Source organism: Schistocerca nitens, chromosome 3 (assembly GCF_023898315.1).
Source record: "Schistocerca nitens isolate TAMUIC-IGC-003100 chromosome 3, iqSchNite1.1, whole genome shotgun sequence".
NCBI classification, from domain to species: domain Eukaryota; kingdom Metazoa; phylum Arthropoda; class Insecta; order Orthoptera; family Acrididae; genus Schistocerca; species Schistocerca nitens.
This window is the reverse complement of record NC_064616.1, coordinates 775,817,951-775,836,866: the sequence shown is the minus strand read 5'-3', so window position 1 is coordinate 775,836,866 and position 18,916 is coordinate 775,817,951. Positions and strand designations below refer to the sequence as shown.

Below are 18,916 nucleotides of genomic sequence, written 5' to 3'. Positions count from 1 at the left end.
TTACGAGAATTTCAGACTGTTTCTGACCACCCTATACGTGTTTTTAAATATCGGTGAAACGATCTGGCCGCTGTTGTAGTGTGTCGGTAGGAAGAGAGATTCCAAGACATGGATTTGACGGAGTTCATGTGTCAATGCGTAAGTGTAGGCGACCAGCGTTTTATTGAGAGACAATAGTCTCTACTATGGTGCAGTCATGGGGACAGTTAAGGATGTTGGATTTGCAGGAATGTTAAATAATTGTGTCTAGGCGTCAGAATATGTAATAAAGTTGGTCACTGACTATTGGCGTGCTGGGTGCTCAACGAAGTTGTTGTTTCGATTTCTTGGGCAATATTTCGACGACTGTCAGAGTTATCATCTTCAGGTGCTGCTAGTGCGCGTAACAGCACAATTCGCAGACGATTGGGTCGGTCGTCGAAATATTGGGCAAAAAATCGAAACAACAACTCGTATGAACACATGAAAGCATGCCATTAAGGTGACTTTGACGTTGCATTGAAATGTGGAACGTGTGGCTAATGTGAATGAAGGTGAGAGTTTTTTCAAAGGGATGGGCATTTTGGAAGATACTGGAAACTAAGCGGATGCTGTACAGAAGAAAATGAAAATATGGACATATCTCGAAACGTGAAAATACAATATTTTGACGTGAAAGTAACAGAGAGCAGTAGAGGCAGCGATTCAAAACCAGCTCGCTGTGTTCGTCCACGGGACGCAGAAAGTAGTAGACAAGGGCCACCAGGTAGATGCCGTAATCATTGACTTCCGGAGGCATTAGATACAGTTCCGACCGCCATCTAATGAACAAAATACGAGCGTGCGGAATATCAGAACAACTCTATAACTGGATTCGAGAGTTGTTAGCAAACATAACGTAGCATTTCATTCTGAACGGAGATAAGTGTTCAGACGTAAAAGTAACTTCGTGCGTGTCCCAGGCGTATGTTGTAGTACTATTACTTTTCGCGGATAATGCTGTTGTATACGAGGGTTGGAACTTAAATAGTGGCAACTATTTATTCACAACCGATACAAAAGAGTTACATGTTTGCACCTGTTACTGTTTTTAAAGTAGTCACCAGCGTTGTGTAGAACCCGTTGCCAGCGATGTGGAAGGCGTAGTATACCGTTAGCAGAGCCTGTTATGTTGATGGTGCGAATGGAGCGGTCTACTGTCTGTGGAATCTCTAGAACAGTTCTGAAGCGAATGCCACGAAGTGGTTCCTTCATCTTCGGAGTCAAATCAAAGTCACAAGGACTTAAGTCCGGGGAGTATTGTGGATGGTACAGTACTTCCCAGTCCCATCGACCGAACAGAGCAGCCACAGTTTGCGCTGTATGCGCCCGCATTGTCGTGCAAAATGATGGGTGAGTTGCGTAGAAAGTGTCGCCGCTTCTTTCGCAAAGGTGGTCGCAGGTGATGCTCCAAAATCGAACTGTAATACTGTGCATTGACGGTGGCAGTCGCTTCAGAACTGTTCCAGAGATTCGACAGGCAGTACACCGCGCCATTCGCACCATCAACAGAACAGGCTCTGCTAACGGAATACTACGCCTTCCACATCGCTGGCAACGGGTTCTTCACAACGCTGGTGATTACTTTAAAGGACAGTAACAGGTGCGAACAAGTAGCTCTTTTGTATCGGTTGTGAATTAATAGTTGCCACTATTTAAGTTCCAACCCTCGTACATAGAAGTCGCGACAATGGAAGATTTTAGCGAAACGCAGGAAGGTCTGCTGAGTGTTGACTCTTGGTGCAGGGCTGGCAATTGACCCTCAACATGAAAAGAAATGTAACGCACTGCAAGTACATTGATAGAAAGACCCGTTATCGTATGATTACAAGATTGCAGAATAATCGCTGGAAGCAGCTCTTTCCATAAAATATCTAGGAGTATGCATACGGAGCGATTTGAAGTGCAATGATTGCATAAAATAATTACGGGTAAGTCAGCTGCCAGACGGAAATTCATTGGGAGTTAGTCCATGAACAGAGGAAGTACGTAGCTTCCAAACTCTCGTTCGACCAATACCTGAATATAGATCGTCATTATGGGATCCATACCAGACAGGACTGATCGACGAAATAGAGAAGATCCAAAGGAGAGTAACGCGTTTCGTTACAGGTTCATTTAATAAGCACGAAAGCGTCGCAGAGATGATCAACGAGCTCCAATGGCAGACGCTCCAAAGTTCCTAGAGCGTACTTTCCTAGAAGAGTCAAAAAATATGTTGATCCCCCCTGCTTATATCTCGTGCAAAGACCATGAAGAGAGATTCGAGGCTACACGGAGGCTTGCCGGTTATCGTTCTTTCCATCAACTTTTCGTGACTGGAACAGGAGAGTGGGGAAGTCAGAGTGGTACACAAAGTACCTTCCGCCACACACCGCTAAGTGGCTTGCAGGGTATACTTGTAGGTGTATAAAGGACTTGTTATACTTGTCCGTACTGGTATAGTATACAGATTTCTGATGACACACTGACTGTGGTACGAATGTGATTCTGTGTTGCGTCCTTATTGTTAGGTTAGGATGACAATAAACTATTCACTGGAAGCTGAGCCACGAGCAAACTTACATGGCGGCTCTTCGCTGATGGTTTACTGGAAGAATCACTAAACGGTTCTGGAATTATTCAAATCATAAAACCTGTTCTGTTACCGCCCCTTCGATGTCGAAGTACAACAAAATACAAATACACACTGTAAGACAAAATTAAGAAATAAATGCACCACGAAGGAATTATACGAATGGGATGGAAATCTGTATGTGTGGTGTACACTGACAGACAAGTAAATTACTGCAATTTCAGAAAAACTGGTTGATTTATTCAAGAGAGAGAGCTTCGCAAGTCAATAACACGTTCCACCTCTGGCCGTTATGTAAGCAGTCATTCGGCTTGGCATTGATTGATTGAGTTGTTGATTGAGTTGTTGGATGTCCTCCTGGGCGACATCGTGCCAAATTCTGTACAATTAGTGAGTTAGTCGTCAAAATCCCGGGCTGGTCGGAGGGCCCTCCCCATAATACTCCAAACGTTCCCATTTGAGGAGACCTTGCTGGCCAAGGTAGGGTTTGGCAAGTACAAAGATAAGCAGCAGAAACTCTCACCATGTACGGGCGGCCATTATCTTTCTGAAATTTAAGCCAAGGTTGGCTTGTCATGAAGCGCAACAAAACCGAGCATAGAATATCGAAGACGTAACGCTGTGCTATAAGGGTGCCACGGATGTCTACCAAAGGACCCCTGCTAAGAAAAGAAGTAGCACCGCAGACCATCGTTCCAGGTTGTCAAGTCGCATGGCTGGAGCGTCTCCAGACACATCTTCGCTGGCCGTCGGAGCTTACTTCGAGGCGGAACTTATCTCTGAAGACAGTTCTACTCCACTCAACGAGATTCCAGGCTGAAAATGTGTTTGGAGACCCTCGTGCAGCAGTGGGATACCAAACTGACTGTCGCCCACCATACGGCCTGACAACTGGGAGTGATGGTGTGGGGAGCCATTTCTTGTCATAGCAAGACCCCATGGTTGCACGTTTACAGCACAGTGGTACGTCGACGATATTCTACGCCCCTTTTTATTTTCCTCCATGGCAAGCTATCCTCGGCTTATATTTCAGCAAGATAATGACCATCCGCTCACAGCGCGAGTTTCATTGCTTGTCTTCGTCTTGTCAAACTCTACCTTGTCCATCAAGGTTGCCAGATCGTTCGTCAAATGAGAGCGTTTGAAGTATTATGGGCAGGGCCCTCCAACCAACTCGGGATTTTGACGATCTAATGCTCCAGCTAGACAGAATTTGGTACGATAGCCCTTAAGAGGACATCCAACTTCTCTATCAATCAATGTCAAGCGAAAAATCTGCTTGTGCAAGGGCCTGAGGTGGACCAAAGATGTTATTGACTTGTCCACCTTGTGAAGCTGTTTCTCTTGAATAAATTATCAAGTTTTTCTGTAATTGTAATCACTTGTTTGTCTGTACGTGTACATGTACATCACATCTACCGATTTCCGTCTCATTTCGATAATTACTTCGTGGTCCATACGAGTTCTTTGTTTTTTTTTTTCCTTAGGGTGTATATATACTTCCGGCACAACACAAAAGACACAGAAGCTTGCACCAGACACCTCTATGACTAACTCTGAATACCACTGCATTACCGAGCGAGGCGGCGCAGTGGTCAGCACACTGGACTCGCATTCGGGAGGACGATGGTTCAATCCTGCGTCCGGCCATCCTGATTTAGGTTTTCCGTGATTTCCCTAAATCGCTCCAGGCAAATGCCATGATGGTTCCTCTAAAAGGGCTCGGCCGACTTACTTACCCATCCTTCCCAAATCCGATGAGACCGATGACCTCGCTGTTTGGTCTCTTCCCCCAAAGAACCCAACCCAACCAACCCAACCAACCCAACCACTGCATTATAGCTGTAAGAGACTCTTGGAAACTATTGAAATTGTTCAGTCTGTTCTTGGATGTATGATTCTACGATAACGATCATGTACGGCATACAGCACTCCGTCTTCAGGCCACAAGTGGCCCATCGGGACCATCCGACCGCCGTGTCATCCTCAAATGATGTTGCGGATAGGAGGGGCGTGTGGTCAGCCCACCGCTCTCCCGGTCGTTATGATAATTGTCTTTGACCGGAGCCGCTACTATTCAGTCGAGTAGCTCCTCAGTTGGCATCACGAGGCTGAGTGTACCCCGAAAAATGGCAACAGTGCACGGCAGCCCGGACGGTCACCCATCCAACTGCCGGCCACGCCCGACAGCGCTTAACTTCGGTGATCTGATGGGAACCCGTGTATCCCCTGCGGCAAGGCCGTTGCCTACGGCGTGCAACTTATACAAAATATCTTATCACTTCGGCAGTGGAGCGAGAGTAGCGTAATTGTTCGGTTAAATGGATGAGAGGGAATGCATCCAGCCAACCTAACAGTACACCTTTATGAGGTACCTACTTGGTTCGTGCACATCACCTACCATGCGTTATGAATTCGATGCTGTAGGCGTCGCATTTAGGTGATGATCGTAATGACATAACTCGTCTGTGTTTAATGATTTTTGGTGGCTGCTAACATTCTAACCGAGTCAGCTGACATGCGTCTGTTTATGGGGAGGTACGATGCAACATTCAAGCATCAAGGCACCTGTACGCAGGAAGGAGGTTACCAAATCATTTTAAAGAGTTGAAGGCCGCCTTCGTGAAACAGAATTCCTTAGACCAGATCAGCAGAAAATTGGTAGACTTCGCAGTCTGCGAACTGTTCGGTTTGAGGAAACTGAGTTGCAGTAAACTGAGGTAAACCGGAACACCAGCGCAGGATGCATAGCCAAGCAGCTAAATACCTCCAACGCCAATGCGTGGAACGTCCATCACGTTGTGCTGTTGCATCCATTTGACTATCAGATGGTGGAAGATATATCAGCTGAATTTCTCCAGTGCGTGGATTTCTACCAGTGGTATCCACAGCAAATTTTAAATATCGCTGATTTCCAAACGTGTGCTTTGTTTACTGACGAGATTGCCTTCACAAGGGAAGGGACACTTAACAGTCTCTGGGAGTTGAAAAATTCTAGGGCAATCTGTGTGTTCCATCAACAGAGATTCATCGTAAATATGTGGATTGGTATTATTCGAGACCATGCCTTCTGCCTAAGACGCTGGGTGGAGGAAATTACCGCATCATTATCCATGAAGTACTACTAGAAATATTGGGGAATACCCCGCCAGCAGCCTCACAACGATTGTGGTTCCGGCATGACAGGGCCCCTCCGCACTTTGCTGTTGATTTCAGAGAACATTTACGCAATGTTTTCCTCAATCTTTGGATTGGGAGGAGTGGACCGGTACTGTGGCAACCATGTTCTTCAAACCTCACTTTTGTGGATTTCTGTTCGTGGGGGAGATAAGCGTTTGTTGTAGGAGACACCGATAGACACTCTGGAAAAGCTGGTTGCCTGTATAGCTAAAGCTGGAGCCATTATTCGTGAAACATCTGGTTATTTTAGGTAATCATTAGCAGTCCAATAATGTAAACGTAGGACATTTTCAGAAAAATCTCCAACAATACATTCATCACACTACTGTTTGAACACCATCTCTGAACATCATTAGCGTTAAAACCTTCATGGACCCTTAGCGGGGAAACGATGTACCTGTGACAATTTTGTCACGTAAAGATTGTTTCCTTTTTTCTCGTCTAAACACTCTAAAATTTTGTATACGTAGTGTTTTACATCGCGTAGATGAAGCATAGTTCTTCGGCTGAGGTGAACCGAGCCGTAGCAGTGAACGGTTACGATTCGTAGAAGCTAGGAGACTAAGTAAGTTCCTCGAGTGCATTTAACCAGCAATGTAGGCAGCCAAGTAGGCCGTGACGTGCAGGAGATCCGGCAAAGACCTGGAACGCAGCCAGAACCTCCATCTCAACTGTCGTCTCGGCAAACACGTACACGCCTATTTACGTTGCAACGGTGCTGACACCTTCCTGAAGTATATACTGCCGCATCTGTTGTTCTTCGAGACAGGATAAGATAAAGGTGCTTTAATTATGCTCTAATGACTTGATGTCCATAGGCTGGAAGGAGTCTATATTTTTACGTTTCGCTTCATATTACCGATGTGAATTGCTATTACTTTCCTCCATTGATTCAAAAAGACGTTGCATCAGCACACAAAGACCAATGCGCAGATTACCGATGACTCAAGAAACTTCCCAGTAAAGAACAGATTCTAGCAGAAAAAGTGTAAATCTACATCTACATCTACATGGATACCCTGCAAATCACATTTAAGTGCCTGGCAGAGGGTTCATCGAACCACCTTCACAATTCTCTAATTATTCCAATCTCATATAGCTCAAATGGCTCTGAGCACTATGCGACTTAACTTCTGAGGTCATCAGTCGCTTAGAACTTAGAACTAATTAAACCTAACTAACCTAAGGACATCACACACATCCATGCCCAAGGCAGGATTCGAACCTGCGACCGTAGCGGTGGCTCGGTTCCAGACTGTAGCGCCTAGAACCGCACGGTCTCGTATAGCGCGCGGAAAGAATGAACACCTATATCTTTCCGTACGAGCTCTGATTTCCCTTATTTTATCGTGGTGATCGTTCCTCCGTATGTAGGTCGGTGTCAACAAAATATTTTCGCATTCGAAGGAGAAAGTTGGTGACTGGAATTTCGTGAGAAGGTTCCGTCGCAACGAAAAACGCCTTTCTTTTAATGATTTCCAGCCCAAATCGTGTATCATTTCTGTGACACTCTCTCCCATATTTCGCGATAATACAAACCGTGCTGCCTTTCTTTCACCTTTTTCGATGTACTCCGTCAGTCCTATCTGGTAATCATCCCACACCGCGCAGCAGTATTCTAAAAGAGGACGGACAAACGTAGTGTAGGCAGTACCCTTAGTAGGTCTGTTACATTTTCTAGGTGTCCTGCCAATAAAACGCAGCCTTTGGCTTGCCTTCCCCACAACATTTTATATGTGTTCTTTCCAATTTAAGTTGTTCGTAATTGTAATACCTAGGTAATTAGTTGAATTTACGTCTTTTAGATTAGACTGATTTATCGTGTACCGTGTATCGTGAACCACCTTTTTTTAAACTTTATACATGCTGAATGCTTTTCAATGGGAATATGTTGCGAATTAGCGGCTTCTGTGTTGTAACAGATCAACTCTCTATTATATTTCTTGCTTTTATGTTTAGAAGTTGGTCTAGGCTGACGTAGATACCTCCGACAAATATACTATTATTATTAATATTATTATTCTATTCCTTTCTCAGACGTTATGTCTGGTTAAAAATGGGAAGTGACGCGGACCTTGATCAAGGGAGACTTCCTTTTAACTGTACGGTATATGTTACATTGCATTTAGGAACTTTCGGGTAATTGAACATATATCAATAATTACAGATTTCTGTAGTTGTATATGTACTGTAAGTAGGCTGTTTAGGTTTTTTTTTTTTTTTGGTAACGCCACCTCTGTATGAAAATCACTGGCTGTGCTGTGTGCAGTCTGTGGCTGCTTTGCATTGTTGTAATACTCAACCATTGTAGTGTTAGGCAGCTGGCTGTGAACAGCGCGTAGCGTTGCGCAGTTGGAGGTGAGCCGCCAGCAGAGGTGGATGTGGGGAGAGAGATGGCGGAGTTTTGAAATTTGTCATGACCTGCTCTCTCTCTCTCTCTCTCTCTCTCTCTCTCTCTCTCTCTCTCTATATATATATATATATATATATATATATATATATATATATATATATATATATATATCAAGGTAAATACATTGTTTGTTCTCTATTAATATCTTTCATTTGCTAACTATCCCTATCAGTAGTTAGTGCCTTCCATAGTTTGAATCTTTTATTTAGCTGGCAGTAGTGGCGCTAGCTGTATTGCAGTAGTGGGAGTAGCCAAGATTTTTGTGAGGTAAGTGATTTGTGAAAGGTATAGTTTAATGTTAGTCAGGGGCCCATTCTTTTGTAGGGATTATTGAAAGTCAGATTGCGTTGCGCAAAAAAAAAAAAATATTGTGTGTCAGGTTAAGGACAGTCGTGTATAATTGTTAAAAAGGGGACGTTTCAGTACGTTTGGATGTAGCTGTATTGCGTTGATGTACTGGTGGATATTGTGTGGTATGACTCCTGTAGTTGATAGTGTAATTGGTATAATGTCAACTTTATCCTGATGCCACATGTCCTTGACTTCATCAGCCAGTTGGATGTATTTTTCAATTTTTTCTCCTGTTTTCTTCTGTATAATTGTTGTATTGGGTATGGATATTTCGAATAGTTGTGTTAATTTATTCTTTTTATTGGTGAGTATGATGTCAGGTTTGTTATGTGGTGTTGTTTTATCTGTTATAATGGTTCTGTTCCAGTGTAATTTGTATTCATCATTCTCCAGTACATTTTGTGGTGCATACTTGTATGTGGGAACGTGTTGTTTTATTAGTTTATGTTGTAATGCAAGTTGTTGATGTATTATTTTTGCTACATTGTCATGTCTTCTGGTGTATTCTGTATTTGATAGTATTGTACATCCGCTTGTGATGTGACCTACTGTTTCTATTTGTTGTTTGCAAAGTCTGCATTTATCCTTTGTGGTATGGGGATCTTTACTAATATGCTTGCTGTAATATCTGGTGTTTATTCTTTGATCTTGTATTGCAATCATAAATCCTTACGTCTCACTGTATATATTGCCTTTTCTTATCCATGTGTTGGATGCGTCTTGATCGATGTGTGGCTGTGTTAGATGATACGGGTGCTTGCCATGTAGTGTTTTCTTTTTCCAATTTACTTTCTTCGTATCTGTTGATGTTATGTGATCTAAAGGGTTGTAGAAGTGGTTATGAAATTGCAGTGGTGTAGCCGATGTATTTATATGAGTGATTTCTTTGTGTATTTTGCTAGTTACTGCTCGTTCTATAAAGAATTTTCTTGAATTGTCTACCTGCCCATAATGTAGGTTTTTTATGTCGATAAATCCCCTTCCTCCTTCCTTTGTGCATAATGTAAATATTTCTGTTGCTGAATGTATGTGATGTATTCTATATTTGTGACATTGTGTTCGTGTAAGTGTATTGAGTGCTTCTGTGTTACTCCATTTCACTACTCCAAATAAGTAGGTCAATATTGGTATAGCATAAGTATTTATAGCTTTTGTCTTGTTTCTTGCTGTCAGTTCTGTTTTCAGTATTTTTGTTAGCCTTTGTCTATATTTTTCTTTTAGTTCTTCTTTAATATTTGTATTATCTATTCCTATTTTTTGTCTGTATCCTAGATATTTATTGGCATCTGTTTCTTCCATCGCTTCTATGCAGTCGCTGTGGTTATCCAATATGTAATCTTCTTGTTTAGTGCGTTTTCCCTTGACTATGCTATTTTTCTTACATTTGTCTGTTCCAGAAGCCATATTTGTATCGTTGCTGAATACTTCTGTTATCTTTAGTAATTGGTTGAGTTGTTGATTTGATGCTGCCAGTAGTTTTAGATCATCCATGTATAGCAAATGTGTCATTTTGTGTTCTAATATTTGTTCCAGTAATATTATATCCATAATTTGTATTATATAGCATGTTGGATAGTGGGTTCAGAGCAAGGCAGAACCCGAAAGGACTTAATGAGCCTCCTTGATATATTCCACGCTTAATCTGTATTATTATTATTATTATTATTATTATTATTGGGCGACGGCCTTGCCGCAGTGGATACAACGGTTCCCGTGAGATCACCGAAGTTAACCGCTGTCGAGCGTGGTCGGCACTTGGATGGGTGACCATCCAGGCCGCCATGCGCTGTTGCCACTTTTCTGGGTGCACTCAGCCTCGTGATGCCAATTGAGGAGCTACTCGACCGAATAGTAGCGGCTTCGGTCAAGTATACCATCATAACGACCGGGAGAGCGGTGTGCTGATCCCATGCCCCTCCTATCCGCATCCTCCACTGAGAATGACACGGCGGTCGGATGGTCCCGGTAGGCCACTCGTGGCCTGAAGACGGAGTGCTTTTTTATTATCATGTTATTATTATTATTAATTGCTAGGAACTTGTGGACTCCGGCCGCGCACACAACGGCATCTCCGATGAAGAAGTTAACGGACTTTTCAAATGGTTCAAATGGCTCTAAGCACTATGGGACTTAATGCCTGAAGTCATGAGTCCCCTAGACTTAGAACTACTTAAACCTAACTAACCTAAGGACATCACACACATCCATGCCCGCGGCAGGATTCGAACCTGCGACCGTAGCAGGAGCGCGGTTCCAAACTGAAGTGCCTAGAACCGCTCGGCCACAGTGGCCGGCCCGAACTTTTCAAAATGAGAACTTAGCGTTCGCAAGGTATATATTTAGGGGAATTCCATATTGATCATGTCGTCAGCCTCAGTGAGAATTAGAAAGAGTTCAAAACGCCAAATTCATCTTGAAACTGACCAATCATTAACAAGGAATTTACAAATGGAACTAGAAGAAGGAAGGAAGTTCAAGTCAAGGTAATTACAGACGAATCACAAACCCGGGGTTTCGAGAGAAAGGGGCAGGATATCGACAGTGTGCGTTTCAACCGAATCATACCGATTTTTCCCAAAACTGATTTGGGAAAATCTCAATTTGGAGTAGCGAAATGCATTTTGATTTCCGTTCTTCGACACTGTGAGGGTGGAGGGGGGGGGGGCAGGTGGGAGGGAGAACTTTTCTTAACCACAGCGTCTCTCCACTCCTTAACAAGGAAAGTAGAACTGATGTAGGTAAAAAGTAGAACTGATATAGGTAAACTGATAAAAGACATGGATGTAAATGGTTTTAGCGAAAGCTGAGATTTAACAGCACGCAAAACTGGGACTATTTGAAGGCATTACTGTTCTAGTACTCCTGCAGTAAAGAACAGAAACCTCCGACGGTGGGATATAGAATGAAAAATAGCTTTTATAGCAGCACTTAAAAACGTACGAAATGTGGGATTGCTCTAAAGCCGACAAGAAATCCAAGCCACTAACTCATACACTCAAAAACAACCAGAATGGGACGGAAATCGGTAGATGTTATGTTCACGTACAGACAAACAAATGATTACAATTTTAGAAAAATTGGATAATTTACTCAATAGAAATTTAGGAAGTCAATTATGCGTTGGTCCATCTCTGGCCCTTACGCAAGCAATCATTCGTCTTCGCATTGATTGACAGAACTGTTGGATGTACTCCTGAGAGATGTCGTACCAAATTCTTCCCCAATGGCGCATTAGATCATCAGAATCCCGAACTGATTCGAGGCCTCTGCCGATAACTCTCCAAACGTTCTCAGTTGGGAGAGATCCGACGACCTTCCTGGCCAAGGTAGGATTTGGCAAACACAAAGACAAGTAGTAGAAACTCTCGCCGTGTACACGCGGGCATTATCTTGTTAATAGGTAAGCCCAGGATGGGTTGCCACGAAGGGCAACAAAACGAGGCGTAGGATATCGTCGACGTAACGCTGTGCTGTAAAGGTACCGCGGCTGACAGCGAAAGGGGTCCTGCTATGAAAAGAAAGAAACCCTACACCATCACTCCTCGCTCTCGCTGGCGAGCGACAGTTAGGTTGGTATCCTAGCGCTGTTCGGTACGTCTCCTGACGCGACTTCGGCCAGGAATCTCTTCGGTGATGAGTCTCGCTTCAAAATGAGCTCCGACGACCACAGAAAACCTGTTTGGAGACACAATGGACAGTTCTGAGGTACCAACTTGACTGTCGCCCGCCTTACGGCCCGACAACGATGGGTGATGGTTTGGGGTGCCATTTCTGTTTATAGCAGAACCCCTTTGGTTGTCATACACTGTACCCTTACAGCCCAACGTTACTTCGACGATATTTTATGCCCCGTTTTGTTTCCCTTCATGGCAAGCCATCTTGGGCTTACATTCCAGAAACATAATGTCCGCCCGCTCACTGCGACAGTTTCTACTGCTAGTCGTCGTGCTTGCCAAATCATACGTATCTTGGCCAGCAAGGTTCAAAATGGTTCAAATGGCTCTGAGCACTATGGGACTCAACTGCTGTGGTCATTAGTCCCCTAGAACTTAGAACTAGTTAAACCTAACTAACCTAAGGACATCACAAACATCCATGCCCGAGGCAGGATTCGAACCTGCGACCGTAGCGGTCTTGTGGTTCCAGACTGTAGCGCCTTTAGCCGGCCGAAGTGGCCGTGCGGTTAAAGGCGCTGCAGTCTGGAACCACAAGACCGCTACGGTCGCAGGTTCGAATCCTGCCTCGGGCATGGATGTTTGTGATGTCCTTAGGTTAGTTAGGTTTAACTAGTTCTAAGTTCTAGGGGACTAATGACCACAGCAGTTGAGTCCCATAGTGCTCAGAGCCATTTGAACCATTTTGTAGCGCCTTTAACCGCTTGGCCACCACGGCCGGCAGGCCAGCAAGGTCACCGTATCTCTCGCCAGTTGAGAGGGTTTGGAGCATTATGGGCAGGGCCCTCCAATCAGCTTGCGATTTTGATGATCTAGCGTTCCAAATCGACCGAATTTGGCACGATATCCCTCAGGAGGACATCCAGAACTCTATCAATAAATCGAAGCCTAATAACTGCATGCAAGGCCAGAGATGGACCAACATGTTATTGACTTGCTAAATTTGTGAAGCTCTTTGTCTTGAAGAAATCATCCAACTTTCCTGAAATTATAATCATTTGTTTGTCTCCACATGTACATCAAATCTACTAATCGGATAATACCTTCGTGGAGCTATGTTTCCACTAAAACTGCGGTCAACGGGACGTTAAATCCTAATTTGTACCGACTACACTTAGTTCTTCATGAGTTCTACTCGATATAACTATGCGCCTGTGTGTGGACATCTGGAGGCACGCGACAACCAACATGGAATGAATTGCTGAAATATGCCTATATTCCCAGAAAAAGTGACTAATGTACCCATCAAACTATTTATAGCAAACGTACATGGGCGAAATTCTTAGAAATGGACGTCAGCGGGTGGCTTTCAGGTGTTGTCCGGGCAGAGACTATTATGTGAATCACAAGTTCGCCAGAAACTCTGTTCTCGAGTTAGTAGGCGATTTCGGAAAAAGTGTCTCCGAAAACCACTCCCAGTGGGAAAAAACAGTCGACGTTTAATTTCAGCAACGGCCTAACAGGCGTAATGGAAATTATGAACTTTATAGAACTTGAGATCGGAAGAGATTCTTTCAGCTTCTGCACCAAAGGGGACGAAAAGCGTATCGTCTTCGTACATCCATAGTTGAAGTGGAGGACAGTGGGACGTCAGCTGGTATGAATTTATATTAAAAGTGAAGAAATTCCTCCAGCTGTATTTAAGGTGTCGATTTTATTTTGGCAACTTGTTTCAACGTTGTAACAACGTCATCTTCAGGTCTATACACTTGTTGACGTCCGTGTGCACGTCCGTATCTCACCACTGGCTTCTAGTATCAGCCACACGCTGTTGACGTCAACAAGTGTATGGGCCTGAAGATGACGTTGTTACAACGTTGAAACTAGTAGCCAAAATAAAATCGACACCTTAAATACAGATGGAGCAATTTCTTCTTTTTTAATATAAAAGCGTATCGAGCGAGCAGAGCAGCGGATGACAGATTCTGCCAATGAGGCCCACAGGCGAAGAAGATGGAGCAGGACCTCCTTTTACATCTGGAAGTATTTCTGTATGGTAAGGAATATTACACATTGAACGCCCAAGGAGTATCGTACACTGGTTGAAGACGACGTACACACCTTCATCACGATACTGTTTCCCGACGGCAGTGGCATTTTTCAACAAGATAATGCCGCATGTTGCAAGGCCATCAGTGTGATGGAGTGGTTCGACAGCGGCGAGTTCAGTTTCATATACTGGCTCCCCAACTCGACAGATATGAACCCGATCGACGTCTGGTGGAATTTACGGTAATTAGGTGACTTGTGTTTGCAGATTTGGTGCCAATTCTCTCCAGCGACCTACCATGGCCTCATTGCTTCCGTGGTCCGCCCCGATAGCTGAGTGATCAGCGCGACGGATTGCCGTCCTACGGGCCCGGGTTCGATTCCAGGCTGGGTCGGAGATTTTCTCCGCTCAGGGACTGGGTGTTGCGTTGTCTTCATCATTTCATCCCCATCCGGCGCGCAGGTCGCCCAATGTGGCGTCGAATGTAATAAGACCTGCACCAAGGCGGCCGGACCTGCCCCGCAAAGGGCCTCCCGGCCAATGACGCCCAACACTCATTTCCATTTCCGTTGCATCCAAGCCACGAAGCGTCGCTGCTGTTACCGTGCCCAAGGTGGACATACCGGCTATTAAGTAGGTGGTCATAATGTTCTGACTGATTAATGCACATTTCACATAACTACAAACCATGTAACACAAATCTTTAAATGTGTTTTTCTCGGAGCCGTATGCTTTTACATTGACGGTGCAAGACTACAGTATCGATCCTATACTTGAAGGATCGAATCTACCGTTACACTCTTTTGCTACATCGCAGCGGCATCGCTCATGGGGTTGCCCCATCGTCCTAGAAAGGAGAGATTGACACCTGGAGGTCTTTTGATGACGAGGAAGTGCGTCCGTCGAGCCTGACCAAGCCTGCAGGGCAAGTCCCGGCAGCTCCTGCTCCGGCATCTCACATAAAAAAAGTGAATTAGTTTTGTGAAATTGCGGAATATTATCAGTCGTGTCGAAGCGTGCTAACAACACAGATTCAGATTACCTGCGCTTCTCGCGATCGCGCACGATAATTAAGTAAATCGTGGAATAATTATATTGAAAGTCACATCAAGTAGAACGCGAATGTGTGTGGTACGTGTGAGATTTTGAAGCTTAGGTTGGAATTCCGTGTCGAGGGAATCATTATGTAATGCAAAGGCGATCATACAGTAATCAAACGGCAATAGTAAACTCATACAGGCACATAATAATTGAGTGGCTGCATTTGTAGAGTGAGTGCAATCAGAACAATTAGGGAGGTTTTATTTGGATTTGAAGTGGAATAAATTAACTATATCGTACAAAAGTGTTCACGAATTACAACCTCTTCATTATTAATAGAACATTTTGAAATGGACCGCACCATACAGCAATGTAAGGCCATGCTTCGTAGGCTCACACTCAGAAATCTAGTCATCTGTGCATGTATTTTGGGAGTAAGTTCGCCCTCTATAACTGGCTACTTATTAATGTCCGATGCCTAATTTTCTAAGCAGCCTGATTACCACAGGACGGGACAAAGGATGAATAAGGTGCGACATCACGGCAAACAGAAGACAGCAGTACAGCAGCCAATAGCAGCAGAAAACATAGAATGTGTCCCAAGTTGCTGTAGGCCATTAGGAAAAATTATTTCTGTAGAAATACACTCCTGGAAATGGAAAAAAGAACACATTGACACCGGTGTGTCAGACCCACCATACTTGCTCCGGACACTGCGAGAGGGCTGTACAAGCAATGATCACACGCACGGCGGCACAGCGGACACACCAGGAACCGCGGTGTTGGCCGTCGAATGGCGCTAGCTGCGCAGCATTTGTGCACCGCCGCCGTCAGTGTCAGCCAGTTTGCCGTGGCATACGGAGCTCCATCGCAGTCTTTAACACTGGTAGCATGCCGCGACAGCGTGGACGTGAACCGTATGTGCAGTTGACGGACTTTGAGCGAGGGCGTATAGTGGGCATGCGGGAGGCCGGGTGGACGTACCGCCGAATTGCTCAACACGTGGGGCGTGAGGTCTCCACAGTACATCGATGTTGTCGCCAGTGGTCGGCGGAAGGTGCACGTGCCCGTCGACCTGGGACCGGACCGCAGCGACGCACGGATGCACGCCAAGACCGTAGGATCCTACGCAGTGCCGTAGGGGACCGCACCGCCACTTCCCAGCAAATTAGGGACACTGTTGCTCCTGGGGTATCGGCGAGGACCATTCGCAACCGTCTCCATGAAGCTGGGCTACGGTCCCGCACACCGTTAGGCCGTCTTCCGCTCACGTCCCAACATCGTGCAGCCCGCCTCCAGTGGTGTCGCGACAGGCGTGAATGGAGGGACGAATGGAGACGTGTCGTCTTCAGCGATGAGAGTCGCTTCTGCCTTGGTGCCAATGATGGTCGTATGCGTGTTTGGCGCCGTGCAGGTGAGCGCCACAATCAGGACTGCATACGACCGAGGCGCACAGGGCCAACACCCGGCATCATGGTGTGAGGAGCGATCTCCTACACTGGCCGTACACCACTGGTGATCGTCGAGGGGACACTGAATAGTGCACGGTACATCCAAACCGGCATCGAACCCATCATTCTACCATTCCTAGACCGGCAAGGGAACTTGCTGTTCCAACAGGACAATGCACGTCCGCATGTATCCCGTGCCACCCAACGTGCTCTATAATGTGTAAGTCAATTACCCTGGCCAGCAAGATCTCCGGATCTGTCCCCATTGAGCATGTTTGGGACTGGATGAAGCGTCGTCTCACGCGGTCTGCACGTCCAGCACGAACGCTGGTCCAACTGAGGCGCCAGGTGGAAATGGCATGGCAAGCCGTTCCACAGGACTACATCCAGCATCTCTACGATCGTCTCCATGGGAGAATAGCAGCCTGCATTGCTGCGAAAGGTGGATATACACTGTACTAGTGCCGACATTGTGCATGCTCTGTTGCCTGTGTCTATGTGCCTGTGGTTCTGTCAGTGTGATCATGTGATGTATCTGACCACAGGAATGTGTCAACAAAGTTTCCCCTTCCTGGGACAATGAATTCACGGTGTTCTTATTTCAATTTCCAGGAGTGTAGTTTAACAGTGCAACATAGGCAAGGAAGTAATTAAAGCAGCGTGACGAAAAAGTGATATTTCAGAAATTTTAAATACTTTGATAGAAATGTATAATATTCAGAAAATATATTAGTACACTTATATATGCCAAAATGGAGCCACAATTACTGATATACAAGAACAAAAAAGAAAGTGCCTCAAATGAGGACGATTATCAGCAGAGTGCAGAAGAAGAAGAAAATGTGTAGCAAATAATTGCCAAGGGAACGAGAGGAAATTATTAAGAAAATGCGGAAGAAACAAAATGAAGATATTAAGAAAAGGAAATGCTAATGGGACAAAAGGAAGAGGTCAAACGGAATATCAAGGAAATGTTTAAAACATTCGAGGAAAGTATGCGAGGGAAAATGTTTAAGGGCAAAACGGAAATCAAGGAAAATCCTGAATAACAGTCCGGAGCGATACTACAAGAAGAAGCTTCCGCGGAACAAGAAGTAGACAACGGAGATATACTAATACAGGGAGTGCAACAGACAGTGCAAGAATATGGGAAGCAGTCAATGAATAACGAAGAGGTATTGTGGGTAACAAATGAAGAAGAAACGAAGAACCAGAGTAATACAGTAAACGGTGAATTCAAGGAAGATGTAGGACAAATAGCAGTGTGTCTCGATCAGCCAACCAACTACCAACTCCTGATCAACCAGCCAGTGGAAGATTATTACAAACAAGGTACAAAATCAAGACACCAGTAAAAGTTGTGACGAAAGAAATGAGAAACCAATATGTTGTTAACACGAAACGTGTGATAAAATTGATAAAAAAAAGTGTCGTGTCTTAACTATGAACAGAAAATATGGATCCAGCGTTTAGATTCGGCGCAAACAGAGGATTGTGAGCGACAATTTGCAAAAATTAAGGAACAACTATGGGAGTGAAGTGAATAAACGTTGTGTTCCCGACATGAAACTTGGGAAGAACCTGAGGAAAAATGTAACGTATCTTGATTTTGACATCAGATGTGGATACAATGTATGAATGCTGCTTGCGCCGGTCTGAAAACAATGGAAGAAAAACAAGCAATATGGATACTGATCGAACTTGAAGTTTGCACCCTGACTGGAAGCAAAATACTTGATTACCTTGTGGATAAGAGGTTAGTAACAGTGACACAAAGAAGAATGTACACAAAGCAAAAGCGTATAAAAATGCCACCGGAAACATAAAACAAGGTATTTGACATAGGTGGACGAGAAGAAGGGTGGCAAGCGCGCACAGAGATACGAAGAATGGTGGCCGAGAAAAGGGATGGAATCGGCAGAGAACATGAATGCGGGGAGACGTACGGGAAGGGTTTCAGAATTGGCCCGATTTGAAACTTATGTGGAGGGAACTTGAACAGCTTGGAAAGAAGAGAGAAGCATTCACGCAAAAAATAAATAAATAAATAAATAAGCAAAAAATAAAAAAAATAAAAAATAAAAATAAAAAATAAAAATAAATTAAGTGATGCCTGTTTGAAGAGGATGTTATATTGAAAGATAAGGCAGGTATGACATCTATAGCTGAGATTAAAGTACGTGGGCATGTGGCTAAATCATTAGTCAAGTAGGGAGGCCAGCT

The 18,916-nt window shown here is 44.4% G+C and overlaps 1 pseudogene; it reads right to left on the bottom strand.

Moving 5' to 3' along the window:
• Positions 1-4,723: 4,723 nt before the first annotated feature.
• LOC126249950 (5S ribosomal RNA) lies at positions 4,724-4,841 on the bottom strand (annotated as a pseudogene).
• Positions 4,842-18,916: the final 14,075 nt, after the last annotated feature.